Here is a 15860-nt window from a genome sequence, read left to right on the forward strand (position 1 = left end):
CGTAACTGGTACTTATTTAATCGACCCCGAAAGGATGAAAGGCAAAGTCGACCTCGGCGGAATTTGAACTCAGAACGTAACGGCAGACGAAATACCTATTTCTTTACTACCCACAAGGGGCTAAACACAGAGGGGACAAACACAGAGGGGACAAACAAGGACAGACAAACGGATTAAGTCGATCACATCGACCCCAGTGTGTAACTGGTACTTATTTAATCGACCCCGAAAGGATGAAAGGCAAAGTCGACCTCGGCGGAATTTGAACTCAGAACGTAACGGCAGACGAAATACCTATTTCTTTACTACCCACAAGGGGCTAAACACAGAGGGGACAAACAAGGACAGACAAACGGATTAAGTCAATCACATCGACCCCAGTGTGTAACTGGTACTTATTTAATCGACCCCGAAAGGATGAAAGGCAAAGTCGACCTCGGCGAAATTTGAACTCAGAACGTAACGGCAGACGAAATACCTATTTCTTTACTACCCACAAGGGGCTAAACACAGAGGGGACAAACAAGGACAGACACACGGATTGAGTCGATTACATCGACCCCAGTGTGTAACTGGTACTTATTTAATCGACCCCGAAAGGATGAAAGGCAAAGTCGACCTCGGCGGAATTTGAACTCAGAACGTAACGGCAGACGAAATACCTATTTCTTTACTACCCACAAGGGGCTAAACACAGAGGGGATAAACAAGGACAGACACACGGATTAAGTCGATTACATCGACCCCAGTGTGTAACTGGTACTTATTTAATCGGCCCCGAAAGGATGAAAGGCAAAGTCGACCTCGGCGGAATTTGAACTCAGAACATAACGACAGACGAAATACCGCTAAGTATTTTGCCCGGCGTGCTAACGTTTCTGCCAGCTCGCGACTTAGTTGATATATAGAGACCCCAGTATTTGAATGGTGCTCTGTTTCATCCGACCCCCAGAAGGAGATATAAGTTGACTGGGTGTTATTTGAAGTCAGTGTGTAAACAGCTGATGCAAATGCTACATGGCGTTTCGCTAATCCATGGGGGCCCAATGGAGATATAAGGCCAGTAAATTTTAGAGAAGGTAAGTTATCATCATCATCATTTAGCATCCGTTTTCCATGCTGGCATGGGTTGGACGATCTGACTGCAAACTGGCAAGCTGGGGAGCCCTACCAGGTTCCAATCTGATTTGGTAAAGTTTCTATGGCTGGATGCCCTTCCTAATGCCAACCACTCCATGAGAGTAGTGAGTGCTTTTTTTATGTGCCACTGGCACAGGTGCAAGTTACATAACACCAGCATTGGCCACAACTACGATCTCACCTGGCTTGATAGGTCTTCTCAAGCACAGCATATTGCCAAAGGTCTCGGTTACTTGTTATGGCCTTCGTAAGGCCCAACATTCAACAGGTGCTTTTTACATGCCACCAGCACAAGTGTCACTTACATATCATCAGCATTGGCTACAACTACGATCTCACCTGGCTTCACAGGTCTTCTCAAGCACAGCATATTGCCAAAGGTCTCGGTTACTTGTTATGGCCTTCGTAAGGCCCAACATTCAAAGGGTGCTTTTTACATGCCACCAGCACAGGTGTCAGGTACATAACACAAGCATTGGCCACTACAATCTCACTTAGCTTCACGGGTCTTCTGAAGCACAGTATATCACTAAAGGTCTGGGTCACTTGTCAAACCCTCTTGACCCCAGAAAAACGAAAGGTAAAATCTTGCTGTCATTCTAACTCAAAATGTGAAGAACAAGCAGAAATACTCCGAAGAATTTTGTAAAATGTTCATATGATCTTGGAAATCCAAGAGTCTCTATAACAACCAATTCTAATTTTGGAACCAGGTCAACAATTTTGAGGGGTGGGGGAAGACAATTCAACTGACTGAAGTTCTCGATTGGTACTTTATTGACCTAGAAGGGTGAACAGCAACACTGACCTCAGCAGGATTTGAACTCAGAATACAAAAATTTAGAAGAAATACCATAAGGCATTTTATCCAAGGAACTAATCAATCTGTCAGCCCTCTGTATTTATTGGTTTCAAATTTTGGCACAAAACCAGAGTAAGGATTTAGGGGTCGGTCGTCTACATCAACCCCAGTACTCAAATAGGACTTGTTTTATCAACCCTGAAAGGGTAAAGACAAAAATCAACCACAGTAGGATTTGAACTCGATAACGATGATGATGATTATGGTGGTGGTGGTGGTGATGATGAGGATGAAGATAGTAATGGTCTCTGATTTGGTAGTTTCAAGTGGAAGGGATTAAGCAGACACCATCAACCCCAATATATGACTGGTACTTAATCAAATCTGATGGACGAAAGGCAAAAGTTGATTTTGGCAGGATCTGAACACATGTAACAGCTGCAATAATAAATGGTATTAATGTCAGTTTCCAATTTTGGCACAAGGCCAGAAATTGGGGGGGAGGGGGTAAATCGACCTCAAAAGTAAGAAAGGCAAAGTCGACCTCAGTGGAATTTGAACTCAGAATGCAAAGGCAGTCAATCTCCCTTCCATGTCAGCCCATGTTACCTTGAATATACTCTCACCTACCTCACAATACCAAGTACCCCTATCACCCCACATATCACACATCCCTCTCATCACTATCGTCCACACACTTCTAGCACTCGTGTTTCGCAGCCTGTAAAGCTGCAGATGAGGAGAGACATGAGATTGTGAGAATCTTTTAGTCTTGCTGAAGGCATGGCTACCTCTCTAGTGCTGGTGCCACAGAAAAACGAAAACCAAAAAACACAGCAAGTACATTCTGTATAAAGTATGACGTTGTGGGGTTTCTTTAGGCATAACTGGGATGCGACACCTCTCTGGTGTTGGTGCCATACGACAAGCACTCAGTACAGAATGTAGAGTAAAGTGGGCAGTATGAGGAAAGGCATCCAGATGCAGAACCTGAGCTAAAATGGGACGTGGGTGAGATGAGGTCCTCTCCGACCCCCATCTAGGTTAGCAAACCTGCCCAATCCATGCCAGCATGGACAGTAGGCGTAAATCAATGATGATGATGATGATGATAACGACAATGGTGATGATGATGACAACAGTGATGACAATGGTGATGATGATGACAATGGTGATGATGATGACAATGGTGATGATGATGACAACGGTGATGACAATGGTGATGATGGGGCTGTAAAAGACCAAGGCTTGAGATATGTCCCAAATGCTCACTACAGGGTGGAACCTTCTTACATTTACCAGGGGTAGCCAGGTGGTTAGTGGTGGTGATGGAATTAGTGTCAGACTGGGCGGGGGAGGAATTCATTGCACCTAAAATAAGACCTTTTGGTGAAAGTTTTTTTGTTTCTTTGTTCTGGTTGGATGGATGGTTGGTTGGATGGATGGTTGGATAGATGGTTGGGTGGTTGGTTGATTGGTTGGATGGATGGTTGGATGGATGGTTGGATGGATGGTTGGTTGGATGATGGATGGTTGGTTGGTTGGATAGATGGATGGATGGTTGGTTGGTTGGTTAGATGGATGGTTGGATGGATGGTTGAATGGATGGTTGGTTGGATAGATGGTTGGGTGGTTGGTTGATTGGTTAGATGGATGGTTGGATGGATGGTTGAATGGATGGTTGGTTGGATAGATGGATGGATGGTTGGTTGGTTGGTTGGATGGATGGTTGGTTGGATAGATGGTTGGGTGGTTGGTTGATTGGTTAGATAGATGGTTGGTTGAAAGGTTGGCTGGTTGGTTGGTTGGTTGCTGGGTCGACAGCTGGTTAGGTGAGTGGTTCAATGGTTGGTCATGATTGGTTGGATGGTTGGTTGGTTGGATGGATGGTGGTTTGATGGAAGGATGAATGGATGGTTGATTGGATGGTTGGTTGGTTGGTTGGTTGGTTGGGTCGACAGCTGGTTAGGTGAGTGGTTCAATGGTTGGTCATATGATTGGTTGGTTGGTTGGATGGATGGATGGATGGTGGTTTGATGGAAGGATGAATGAATGGTTGAATGGATGGTTGGTTGGTTAGATAGATGGATGGTTGGTTGAAAGGTTGGTTGGTTGCTTGGGAGGTTGGTTGGTTGCTTGGGTCGACATCTGGTTAGGTGAGTGGTTCAATGGTTGGTTGGATGGTTGGTTGGTTGGATGGATGGATGGTGGCTTGATGGAAGGATGAATGGATGGTTGGTTGGTTAGATAGATGGATGGTTGGTTGAAAGGTTGGTTGCTTGCTTGCTTGGGTCGACAGCTGGTTAGGTGAGTGGTTCAATGATTGGTCATATGATTGGTTGGATGGTTGGTTGGTTGGATGGATGGTGGTTTGATGGAAGGATGGATGGTTGATTGGATGGTTGGTTGGTTAGATAGATGGTTGGTTGAAAGGTTAGTTGGTTGGTTAAGAGGTTGGTTGCTTGCTTGCTTGGGTCGACAGCTGGTTAGGTGAGTGGTTCAATGGTTGGTCATATGATTGGTTGGATGTTGGTTGGATGGATGGATGGATGGTGGTTTTATGGAAGGATGAATGGATGGTTGAATGGATGGTTGATTGGATGGTTGGTTGGTTGGTTAGATGGATGGTTGGTTGGTTAGATAGATGGATGGTTGGTTAGATAGATGGATGGTTGTTAGATAGATGGATGGTTGGTTGAAAGGTTGGTTGGTTGCTTGGGAGGTTGGTTGGTTGCTTGGGTCGACAGCTGGTTAGGTGAGTGGTTCAATGGTTGGTCATATGATTGGTTGGATGGTGGTTGGTTGGTTGGTTGGGTCGACAGCTGGTTAGGTGAGTGGTTCAATGGTTGGTCATATGATTGGTTGGTTGGTTGGATGGATGGATGGATGGTGGTTTGATGGAAGGATGAATGAATGGTTGAATGGATGGTTGGTTGGTTAGATAGATGGATGGTTGGTTGAAAGGTTGGTTGGTTGCTTGGGAGGTTGGTTGGTTGCTTGGGTCGACATCTGGTTAGGTGAGTGGTTCAATGGTTGGTTGGATGGTTGGTTGGTTGGATGGATGGATGGTGGCTTGATGGAAGGATGAATGGATGGTTGGTTGGTTAGATAGATGGATGGTTGGTTGAAAGGTTGGTTGCTTGCTTGCTTGGGTCGACAGCTGGTTAGGTGAGTGGTTCAATGGTTGGTCATATGATTGGTTGGATGGTTGGTTGGTTGGATGGATGGTGGTTTGATGGAAGGATGGATGGTTGATTGGATGGTTGGTTGGTTAGATAGATGGTTGGTTGAAAGGTTAGTTGGTTGGTTAAGAGGTTGGTTGCTTGCTTGCTTGGGTCGACAGCTGGTTAGGTGAGTGGTTCAATGGTTGGTCATATGATTGGTTGGATGGTTGGTTGGATGGATGGATGGATGGTGGTTTTATGGAAGGATGAATGGATGGTTGAATGGATGGTTGATTGGATGGTTGGTTGGTTAGATAGATGGATGGTTGGTTAGATAGATGGATGGTTGGTTAGATAGATGGATGGTTGGTTAGATAGATGGATGGTTGGTTGAAAGGTTGGTTGGTTGCTTGGGAGGTTGGTTGGTTGCTTGGGTCGACAGCTGGTTAGGTGAGTGGTTCAATGGTTGGTCATATGATTGGTTGGATGGTTGGTTGGTTGGTTGGATGGATGGTGGTTTGATGGAAGGATGAATGGATGGATGGATGGTTGGTTACTTGGATGGTTGGTTGGTTGGATGGATTGTTGGTTGGTTAGGTTAGTTGGTTGGTTGGGTAGACAACTGGTTGGGTGAGTGGTTCAATGGTTGGTTGATTGGATGGATGGATGGATGGTGGTTTGATGGGTGGATGGTTGGGTGGATGGTTGGGTAGTAGGTAGCATTTCTTAGACAGCAGAGGTGGGACCAGGGTAGACTACCTTGGAAAAAGGGATTGATACAGGGATGTGTAGATATAGAGGTGGATACCTAGAAAGGTGGGTGGGTAGGAGTTTATGTAAAAGGGTGGGAAGATAGAGAAGTGAACAGGTACAAGTTTAGGGTGAGAAAAGGGTGGATAAGGAACTGTGATGGCAGATATGTGGGCAGATAGTGGGCAGACAGAAAGGTTTGTAGATAAAGAGATGATGATGAGTTTGGTAAGAATGAAGGATGGATAAAATAAAGGGGGTGTAGACAGACCTGTGGACAGATAGGGGCAAAAGGAAATATTTATAGAGGGGTCAGTAGATAGAAGGGTGGGCAATTAGAAGGCTGGATAGATAAAGAGGTGGGGTAGACAGACTTGTGGGTGTGTAGCAGTTGAGTAACGTGAAGGGTGGATAGAGGGTAGTGTGGAAAAATGTGTGGGTAAATAAGGGAAAGACAGACAGGTTTGTGAACAGAGTGAAAGGTAGATATAAGGGTGGAGAGATAACGGATGGGTAGGTAGGTGTGTATATAAAGTTGAGTGTGTGTAGTATTTGGTAAAATGAGGGGTGGATAAAGGGTAGAGGAGGATTGTGCGGGTAGATAGGGATAAGACAGGTTCGTAAATAAAAGGGTTGGTAAACAGAGGTGTTGGTAAAGGGGATGGGGTGGAAGATGGCTGGGTAGATATTGTGGTGGGTATATAGTAGTTTGGGAACAATGAAGGGTGGATAAAATAAAGGGTCGTGTAGATAGATGTGTGGGTTGATAAGGGGTAGACTGAGAGGTTCATAAATAGAGGGGAAAGGAGATAGAAGGGTGGACAGGAAGGAAGCTGGGTAGATTGGCGGGTATATAATTCTTTTATTCATTTGTTTCAGTCATTTGACTGCGACCATGCTGGAACACTGCCTTTAGTCAAACAAATCGACTCCAGAACTTATTCTTTGTAGGCCTAGTAATTATATTGGTCACTTTTGCCAAACTGCTAAGTTACAAGGATGTAAACACACCAACATTGGTTGTCAAGCGATGGTGGTGGTAGTGGGGGGACAAATACAGACACACAAACATATATATATATGATGGGCTTCTTTCAGTTTCCGTCTACCAAATCCACTCAGAAGGCTTTGGTCGACCTGAGGCTATAGTAGAAGACACTTGCCCAAGGTGCCATGCAGAGGGACTGAACCTGAAACCACGTGGTCGGTAAGCAAGCTACTTACCACACAGCCACACCTGTGCCTATAAACTTGGTTTTATGCAAAATTTTGTATAGAATGAAGGGCAGCAGATAGATAGGGAGATAGAGAATTTTTTATAGGTAGAGGGACTAGTAGACAGAGGGTGAGGGTTGGGTAGATTGAGGAAGGGTAGAAAACAGCCTTGTTAGGAACAGTAAGGATTCTGAGAAAGTTGTTAGAAAACTGAAGGAGAAAGAATGACCCCAAAGGACCTTTGGCCATTTGATATGGCTTGTTCTTTTGGTACAAGATCTGGTTTAACAGAGCAAAAGCATCAATGAAAATAACAATAACAATCTTAAATTTTGGCTCAAGGACAACAATTTTGAGGGGAGGGGCTATGTTGATTTCATTGCCTCTAGTACGTGACTGATACTTTAGTTTTGGATTGGAAGCACTCCGTCGGTTATGACAACAAGGGTTCCGGTTGATCCAAATCAACGGAACAGCCTGCTCGTGAAATTAACGTGTAAGTGGCTGAGCACTCCACAGACACGTGCACCCTTAACGTAGTTCTCGGGGGATATTCAGCGTGACACAGAGAGTGACAAGGCCGGCCCTTTTGAAATACAGGTACAACAGAAACAGGAAGCAAGAGTGAGAGAAAGTCGTGGTGAAAGAGTACAGCAGGGATCACCACCATCCCCTGCCGGAGTCTCGTAGAGCTTTAGGTGTTTTCACTCAATAAACACTCACAACGCCCGGTCTGGGAATCGAAACCGCGATCCTATGACCGCGAGTCCGCTGCCCTAACCACTGGGCCATTGCGCCTCCATGATACTTTAGTGAGTCCAAAAGGATGAAAGACAAGGTTGATTTTGGTGGGATTTGAACCCAGAACATAAAGAGCTGGAAAAAAATGTACTTAAGTATTTTGTCCAATGTGGTAACCATTCTGCCAGCTCACCACTTTAATAATAATAATAATAATAACAATAATGATAGTAATAATAATGGTTTTAAGTTTTGCCACAAGGCCAGCAATTTTGGGGCAGGAAGTAAGTTGATTACATTGACCCCAGTGTTCAACTGGTATTAATTTTATGGACCCTGAAAAGATGAAAGGTATAGTCGACCTCGGTGGAATTTGAACTCAGAACGTAACGACGGATGAAATACCTATTTCTTTACTACCCACAAGGGGCTAAACACAGAGGGGACAGACAAGGACAGACACACGGATTAAGTCGATTACATCGACCCCAGTGTGTAACTGGTACCTAATTTATCGACCCTGAAAGGATGAAAGGCAAAGTCGACCTCGGTGGAATTTGAGCTCAGAACGTAACGACGGATGAAATACCATTAAGCATTTCGCCCGGTGTGCTAATGATTCGGGAACCGTTAGAAAGTCAGACGAGATGATGTCTTGTGGTATCTCCTTCAGGCTCTCTTTTCTCTTTTCATTGTTTCAGTCATTTTGACTGCGGCCATGCTGGAGCACCGCCTTTTAGTCGAGCAAATCGACCCCGGGACTTATTCTTTGTAAGCCCAGTACTTATTCTATCGGTGTCTTTTGCCGAACCGCTAAGTGACGGGGACGTAAACACACCAGCATCGGTTGTCAAGCAAACACAGACAAACACACACACACACACATACATATATATATATATATATATACATATATACGACAGGCTTCTTTCAGTTTCCGTCTACCAAATCCACTCACAAGGCATTGGTCGGCCCGGGGCTATAGCAGAAGACACTTGCCCAAGATGCCACGCAGTGGGACTGAACCCGGAACCATGTGGTTGGTTAGCAAGCTACTTACCACACAGCCACTCCTGCGCCTATTTGTGTTCAAATCCCACTAAAGGTCAACTTTGCCTCTGATCCTTTTGGAATCAATAAACTAAAATACCACTCAAAAACTGGGGACAATTCAATTGAATAAACCCCCGCCCTACTCCCACCTTCCCCAAATTTCAGGCCTTTGTGCCTTCATTAGAAATACAAATTATTTTCACTTTTAGCAAGAAGTCAGCATTTTTGAAGGGAGCTGATTAGTTGAGTCCATTGACCCCAGTGCCTGACTGGTACTTTATTATTTTACTGACCCAAAAGGGAAAAAAAACCAAAGCTGACTTTGGCAGGATTTGAACACATGTGCTATATATTCACTCATCACTCGTTTATTATTGTTTTTATTTTATCACATGTCCATTGTCTGGAAATTTTTCGTCATACACATCGAAAAATACCTTAGGAATGAGAACCCAGGTTCAAAATCTCCCCAAGATACCTGAAGAAGGCTGGAGGGTATATCAGCCGAAACGTTGTGTTAACAACAAACAAGATGAGGACAAATATCCATCAAATGTAAACAGTGTACATAATTCCTCATCTCTTAAATATAGAACTGAACTTATTATTGTTCTAAACATGGTAGGCTAGCTGAATCATTAGTATGCTAAGCAGTATGTCTTCTGACATTATGTTCTAAGTTTGCCTTTCGTCTTCTCGGGGTTGAAAGATTGACCGTTATGTAAATCTCCTCCAGGAATGTGAAGACACAGACTCGAAAGCGGAGCATTTTCCAATCAAAGTCGGATGTAGAGGATTCATAGTACATAGTGTGAGGCAACTGTTGTTATCGTAAGGCCTAACTTATCGTAAAATGAATACCACCATGACCGATATCCAAACCATGCTGGAAAAGGCTGGCCACTGGATTTGGTTAAAAAGAGACGATGAGCGATGGCTAGGAGAATACTGAGCTTTATTTGATAACCAGCTGATCTAGCAAGTGGGGCCTCATCATTGTGAGGGGGGGGCACAATGATGCCATCGAGCGGTAGGCCCTAAAACGGTGCACATTCTCTCCTGATGACACCATACACTTGCTGGCTTCCGGTACCCGGAGTTCTCAACTGGTAGCACTTGCACACTCTTTACTCTTTTACTTGTTTCAGTCATTTGACTGCGGCCATGCTGGAGCACCGTCTTTAATCGAGCAACTCGACCCCGGGACTTATTCTTTTGTAAGCCCAGTACTTATTCTATCGGTCTCTTTTTGCCAAACCGCTAAGTTACGATGACATAAACACACCAGCATCGGTTGTCAAGCAATGCTAGGGGGACAAACACAGATACACAAACACACACACGCATATATATATATATATATATATATATGACGGGCTTCTTTCAGTTTCCGTCTACCAAATCCACTCACAAGGCATTGGTCGGCCCTTGGCTATAGTAGGAGACACTTGCCGAAGGTGCCACGCAGTGGGACTGAACCCGGAACCATGTGGTTGGTAAAGAAGCTACTTACCACACAGCCACTCCTGCGCCTAACTTCTTTGCAAAACACATGTACCAACTGAACACTTGGGCTTATGACGCCAACTAAATCTTCCCCTGAAAATTGCGAGCCTTGTGCTAAATTTTAAAACCATTATTTTTAGTAGCAGCACAATTTCTTACTTACAATTTGGCAAAATCAAAAGCGAATTAAATAAACCGAAAATTAAGAGACCAAGAATCTTTTTAATAATTTTGAAAAATTTTTGCTTTATTTTGTGGAATATTTGATTTCGCTGTGTTTCATTTTTTTAATTCAGAAAAGCTTTAACAAAAGTGGAAAAGGAATCAAATATTTATATATCTTATTTCATTATTATTCAAAATTTTAATTTCTTCTTTCGTTTTCCAAAAGGGTGGGTGGATGGATGGATGGATGGGTAGGAGGGTGTTCATAGCAATTGTGTTGTTGTTGTTGTTGTTGTAGTCCCTTTTGCCTTCCACTGTTGTTGTTGTTGCTGATTGGATATTTTCCTTTCTCAATAGTGGGTGGACAGGTTGGAGAGACGAGAAGCAAGGGGGGACAGGTTGGAGAGAAACTGCGAGGAGGGGAGGGCGAAAGGGAAAAGGAATTTTACATTAGAAGACATGTTTTTGCAACAAATAAAAAAAATAGACAAATGAATACAAATAAAATAAACAAATCAAAATAAATATGAAAAACGTATATTTACATATGTGTGTGTGTGTGTATATGCAAACACAAATATATACATACACATATAAACACATATGCATACATACATGCATGTGTGTATGTGTGGACCTTGATGAGATTTGAACTCAGTACGTAAAAAGAAAACTAGAAAAGTTGCTACTCAACATTTTCTGGGGTGAGCTAACAATTATGCCAGCTGGCCACCTTTATAATAATAACTAGCAGTATCGCCCGGCGTTGCTCAGGTTTGTAAGGGAAATAACTATACAGCATTTTTAGAGAGTTATAGCCAAAAAATAGCAAAAAAATGGGAAAAAAATTATGGTAAATTTTTTTTGAGAGTTAAAAAAGGTCGAGTTGCGTCCCCTAGACGGTCTGTGGTTTGTGTTTCTGATTCTCGACCCCATGTCGAATTTATCGATTTTTTTCAGAACTGGGGAACTTTCAAAATTTTCGCTGCGTTAGTTTTGAATTTACATTGGGCTATGTTGTGTCAAGTTTCATCAGAATCCATTGAAAGCCGTGGTCAGGGTGAGGGTACAACCAAACAGACACACAGAAACACATACAGACAAACTGCCGTTTATATAGAGAGAGATAATAATAATCCTTTCTACTATAGGCACAAGACCTGGATTTTAATCACATTGACACCAGTACTCAACTGGTACTTAATTTATCGACCCCGAAAGGATGAAAGGCAAAGTCGACCTCAGCAGAATTTGAACTCAAAACAAAGACAGACGAAATATCACTAAGCATTTCACCCAGTGTGCTAACAATTCTGCCAGCTGGCTGCCTTAATAATTATAATAACAACAACAACAACAACAACAATAATAATAATAATAATAATAATAATAATAATAATAATAATAATAATAATAATAATAATGGTTTCAAATTTTACCACAAGGGCATCCATATTGGGTGAGGGGACGAAATGGTTACATCGACCCCAGTGCCTAACTGGTACTTATTTTATCGATACCGAAAGGATGAGCGGTAAAGTCAACCTTGGCAGAATTTGAACTCAGAACATAAGGTCAGACGAAATACCACTAAGCATTTCACCCAGCATGCTAACGATTCTGCGAGCTTGCTGCCTTAATAATAATGATAATAATAATCCTTTCTACTGGAAGCACAAGGCCTCAGATTTTATTGGGGAGGGGACTAGTCAACCACATCGACCCCAGTGTTCAACTGGTACTTAATTTATCGACCCCGAAAGGATGAATGACAAACTCGACCTCGGCAGAATTTGAACTCGGAATGTAGTGGCAGACAAAATACTGCTAAGCATTTCGCCCGGTGTGCTAACGACTCTGCCAGCTTGCCACCTTAATAATGATAATAATTACAGCATAAAAAGGCACATATTAGCAATTCAATTGAAAGGATCAAAGGCAAAGTCGACCTTGGTGGAATCTGAACTCAGAACGTAACAACGGACGAAATACTGCTAACCATTTCATCCAGCGTGTTTAACGAATCTGCCAGTTTGCCGCCTTAATAATAATAATAATAATAATAATAATAATAATAATAAATGCCCCGATGCAGTACCAGGCAGTGGCTCTCGTGGCTTCTGATCTTAACTGATTGGAAGTGTTATCATCTACATTGTTTTGTCTTGGTATAAAAGATGGCCTTCAGCAAATATTCTGCTCAATACCACAGATTTGCTAATGCCCTGATGCAGTTCCAGGCAGTGGCTCTCATGGCTTCTGATCTTAACTGATTGGAAGTGTTATCATCTCAATTGTTTTGTCTTGGTATAAAAGATGGGCCACAGCAATATTCTGCTCATACCACAGATTTGCTAATGCCCTGATGCAGTACCAGGCAGTGGCTCTCATGGCTTCTGATCTTAACTGATTGGAAGTGTTATCATCTACATTGTTTTGTCTTGGTATAAAAGATGGCCACAGCAAATATTCTGCTCAATACCACAGATTTGCTAATGTCCTGATGCAGTACCAGCAGTGGCTCTCGTGGCTTCTGATCTTAACTGATTGGAAGTGTTATCATGTACATTGTTTTGTCTTGGTATAAAAGATGGGCTACAGCAAATATTCTGCTCAATACCACAGATTTGCTAATACCCTGATGCAGTACCAGGCAGTGGCTCTCGTGGCTTCTGATCTTAACTGATTGGAAGTGTTATCATGTACATTGTTTTGTCTTGGTATAAAAGATGGCCTACAGCAAATATTCTGTTCAATACTACAGATTTGTTTGTCAGTTGTTTGACCTTAACCAGTTGAGCATGTTCCTTGGTGGCTGACGATATGTGCATCTCTGATCACGAGCAGAAGTAGTGGGGGAGCATCATAGCCATGTCTGGAGAGGGATTCTTTAGGGTTTGAATAATTCACTTCTGGAAACATGGGTGTTTTGTTCAACATCCTTAAATAACCCTTATTCAGGGACCTTTTGAGTGGGATGGGTTACTCAACCTGAAGAAAATTCTAACTGGGCCCCACCTGCAAGGTCATGTGCTGTTTATCTTGATATGAGATCACCATGTCGCGCACATATGGTTGTGATGCATGTGCCTGGTGTACCCTTATCAGACGGGTAGTCATGATGGGTATACTGGGCTTTGTATATTTTACCCCAGTGTCACTTTGATGGCATGCACTGCTCTCTCACTCAATAATAATAATAATAATAATAATGATGATGATTATGATAATACCAACAATGTCATAAAAAAGCAGAGAATGAAATATGATAGCAATGAAAAGAAAGCAGGGTGGAAGTGGTAGCAGTGAAGAGAACTTTAAATGTTGGGAAAGATTAAATAAAAAAAAAAGGAGGAGGTAGGGTTTGAACTCTTGACCCATCGGTAACAAGCTGGGGGATGGGGGATCAAACAAATATGAAGCTTTGATCATTGATATACCAAGGTGTGACTGTTTACTAAAATATATATAGATGTCTGTGTTAAGACACAGGCATGGCTGTGTGGTTAAGATGTTGGCTACCAAATCACGGGATTTCGGGTTCAAACCCAGCGCATGGCACATGAGGTAAGTTTCTTTTATTATAAACCCAGGCCAACCAAAACCATAAGAGTGGATTCAGTGGCAAAAACTGAAAAAAGCTTATATTATATATATTATAATAATAATAATAAAGGATAAATAATATATATATAATAATATAATAATAATAATAAGGGTAATATATATATATATAATAATAATAATAATAATATAATAATAATAAAGGATAAATATATATATATAATAATAATATAATAATAAAGGTAAATATATATATATATTATTATAATAATAATAATATAATAATAAAGGATAAATATTATAATATAATAATAATATAATAATAATAAAAAAGGATAAATATATATATATATTATAATAATAATAATAATAATAATAATAAGGATAATATATATATATATTATAATAATAATAATAATAATAATATAAAGGATAAATATATATATATACGACGGTACGGGCTTCTTTCAGTTTTCCGTCTCCCAAATCCACTCACAAGGCTTGGTCGTACCGAGGCTTAAGTAGAAGACACTTGGCCCAAGTGCCACGCAGTGGGACTGAACCCGGAACCATGTTGTTGGTAAGCAAGCTACTTACCACACAGCCACTCCTGCGCCTATATATATATATATATATATATGTATGTATAAATGAAGGTTTGTGGCCTAGTGGTTAGGCTACTGCACCCATGATTGTAAGATTGTGGTTTCAATTCCTGGACTGGGTGACGCGTTGTGTTCTTGAGCAAAACACTTCATTTCACGTTGCTCCAGCAACCCCTTTGAATCAGGAATTAATGTTGGCCTGCTTGCCTAGCCAGCAGGGTGACATCGTTTGAAGGCTAAAACAACGCAAAAAGTGCATTGTGACCAGCAATGTGTAACAGTATCTGATAGCCTAGTCAGTCACACGAGATCATGTGGTATATGCGTACGGCTGTGTGTGTGTGTGTGTGTAAGCAATATCATCCAATGATATTGGCGTTAGGAAGGGCATCCAGCTGTAGAAACATTGCCAGATCAGACTGGAGCCTGGTGCAGCCTTCTGGCTTCCCAGATCCCCGGTCGAACCGTCCAACCCATGCTAGCATGGAGAACGGACGTTAAACGATGATAATGATGATGTTTAACGTCCATTCTCCATGCTAGCATGGGTTGGACGGTTCGGCCGGGGATCTGGGAAGCCAGAGGCTGCACCAGACTCCAGTCTGACACTGCCAGATAAACTGGAGCCTGGTGCAGTCTTCTGGCTTCCTAGATCCCCGTCGAACCGTCCAACCCATGCTAGCAGCATGGATACCGGACGTTAAACGATGATGATGATGATGTTTAACGTCCGTTCTCCATGCTAGCATGGGTTGGACAGTTCGGCCGGGGATCTAGGAAGCCAAAGGCTGCACCAGACTCCAGTCTGAAACACTGCCAGATAAGACTGGAGCCTGGTGCAGTCTTCTGGCTTCCTAGATCCCCGGTCGAACCGTCCAACCCATGCTAGCATGGAGAACGGACGTTAAATGATGATGATGATGATGATAAATTAAATGTTTAAAGCAACAGTAATGGAAAACGCATTTAAAAATTAATTGTAGAAGCTAATTAAAAATCAGAAAGCAATTAATTAAAAATATGTCTGGAAAAAAACCCCAAAAAAACTTATTGCTTTCATGAAAGCCCATCGGGAAATAAATAGAGCGAAGGGAGATGAGGTGGGAGATGAGGGGGAAGAAGGAGGGAATGTAAGATAACGGTGGGGTGGAGGGG

General features: G+C 42.3%; 1 protein-coding gene across 1 annotated transcript in view; it reads right to left on the reverse strand.

Moving 5' to 3' along the window:
• LOC115226097 (mucin-5AC) overlaps positions 1–15860 on the reverse strand; it is a 101714-nt gene that overhangs the window by 3500 nt on the left and 82354 nt on the right. The window lies entirely within an intron of this gene.

The sequence above is a fragment of the Octopus sinensis genome, linkage group LG29 (genome assembly GCF_006345805.1).
Source record: "Octopus sinensis linkage group LG29, ASM634580v1, whole genome shotgun sequence".
Classification (NCBI taxonomy): Eukaryota; Metazoa; Mollusca; class Cephalopoda; order Octopoda; family Octopodidae; genus Octopus; species Octopus sinensis.